This window comes from Octopus bimaculoides, chromosome 7, assembly GCF_001194135.2.
Source record: "Octopus bimaculoides isolate UCB-OBI-ISO-001 chromosome 7, ASM119413v2, whole genome shotgun sequence".
In the NCBI taxonomy this organism is placed as follows: Eukaryota; Metazoa; Mollusca; class Cephalopoda; order Octopoda; family Octopodidae; genus Octopus; species Octopus bimaculoides.
In genome coordinates this window covers 61,221,069-61,223,233 of record NC_068987.1, presented here as the reverse complement: position 1 = coordinate 61,223,233, position 2,165 = coordinate 61,221,069, and the positions used below count along the sequence as shown (strand labels likewise).

Below are 2,165 nucleotides of genomic sequence, written 5' to 3'. Positions count from 1 at the left end.
CCCGCACGAAAACGGCCACGCTTGAAATGGTGTCTTTTATGTGCCACCCGCACAAGCCAGTCCAGGGGCACTGGCAACGATCTCGCTCGAAAATCCTACGGGAGCCAGTCAGGCGGTACTGGCAACGGCCACGCTCAAAATGGTGCATCTCATGTGCCACCCGCACAAGAACCAGTCCAGGGGCACTGGCAACGATCTTACTTGGCTTGCCGGGTCTTCTCACGCACAGCACATTTGACTGTAATAAATATCCAGTTTTCTTGATCACAACTTTGTGAAGCAAAAATTTGGTCAACAAAAAGAAAATGTGTGTGTGTTTGTATGTGTGTATGAGTTTACCTTTGTTTGTGTTTGTGTCTAATGATGTAAAGATATACAGCTGTTTCTCTCTTTGTTAAATTACATATTTACATATCTACATTGATACAGTAAGCCAGTTGCTTCTCCTAAATGTATAAGTCAAGGAATGAAACAGCAATGTTTGGTTACATAAGGAGTATCTTTCAGTTGTATTTTTGCTTTATAGATTGAAAGGAATATTTAATATTTTACATTAATGTAAGACAGCGAACCAGCAGAATCGTTTAGCATGCTAGGGTAAATGCTTAGCGGTATTTCATCTGTCTTACATTCTTAGTTCAAATGCTGCCGAGGTTAACTTTACCTTTCATCCTTTCAGGGTTGAAAAAATAAGTACCTGTTGAGCTCTGGAGAGGATGTAATCAATTTGTTCCTCCCTTGAAATTACTGGAGATGGCAATGGTCTGTGATATGTGGAGGGTTGGTACGTTGGAGAAGATTCTGCAAACATGGAATGGCAGAGATAAAAGTGATGATATGTGCCTATATAGATGTGTGTGTGTACATGTTGTATGATGAAGCATGAATGTCTTGAGAGGAAAATTGGGCATAAGAAGCATCAGATGTGGTGTGCAAGAGAGACGAATGTGCTGGTATGGTCATGTGATGCATATGGATGAGAACAACTGTGGAGGAAACCTGTGGAAGAGGTAAACTCAGGAAGAAATGGGACATGGTGAAGCATGATCTTGGAATAGATGATGATTAGTGACTGAGACCTTTGGCGATATGCCGTGCTTGAGAAGACTCATCAAGCTAAGTGAAATCATAGTCATGGCTGTTGTCAGTGTCATGTAAATGGCATCTGTAAAATTGTAGTCATAGCCATTGCTGGTGTCATGTAAATGGCACCCATGCCAGTGGTATGTAAAAAGCACCCATTACACTCTCAGAGTAGTTGGGGTTAGGAAGGGCATCTAGCTGTAGCTGTAGAAACCATGCCAAATCAGACTGGTACCTGGTGCAGTCCACTGTTTTACTAGTTCCAGGCAAATCATCTAACCCATGTGAACATGGAAAACAGACATTAAATGATGATGATGATCATTATCTCATATACAGGAAACACTTGGCATGAAGCTACTTCATGTCTCTCAAATACATTCCTGCTTAGCTGAAGGTTTTTTTTTTTTTGTTTTCCTTTGTCTTGCAAATTGCTTGGTGATCTAACTAGTGCTGGTGTCATGATAAAAAAGCACCCAGTACATGTTGTAAAGTGCTTGGTATTAGGAAGAACATCCAGCCATAGAAACCATGCTAGAGTTGACATTGGGGTTTGACACAATCCTGCCAGTCATTGGATCCTGTCAACTTGTCCAACGAATACCAGCATAGAAAATGGACATTAAATGATAATGAGGTTAATGATGATGTGTATGTATATGTGCACTATATATGTGTATATATACACCCCCACACATGCACATGTTAGAAAAGGAGTTAAATTTATATATATATATATATATTCCGTCCTCAGCCCCCTATTATTTACCATAGTCCTCCAGGCAATCACAGAGGAGTTCAAGACAGGTTGCCCCTGGGAGCTCCTCTATGCTGATGACCTTGCCCTAATTGCGGAGTCACTATCAGAACTAGAGGAGAAGTTTCAGGTGTGGAAGCAAGGTCTAGAATTGAAGGGCCTTAGAGTCAACCTAGCTAAAACCAAAATCCTAATAAGTAGGAAGGTAGATAAAACACAAACCCCTTCAGGTAGATGGCCCTGCTCAGTATGTAGAAAAGGAGTAGGTAGTAACTCTATAAGATGTACCCGGTGCAAGCTATGGACACATAAGAGGTGCAGCAAC

The 2,165-nt window shown here is 41.2% G+C and overlaps 1 protein-coding gene across 1 annotated transcript in view; it reads left to right on the top strand.

Annotated features, from left to right (window-relative positions):
• Positions 1 to 2,165, top strand: part of LOC106874649 (protein FAM135A) — a 303,488-nt gene that overhangs the window by 282,185 nt on the left and 19,138 nt on the right. The window lies entirely within an intron of this gene.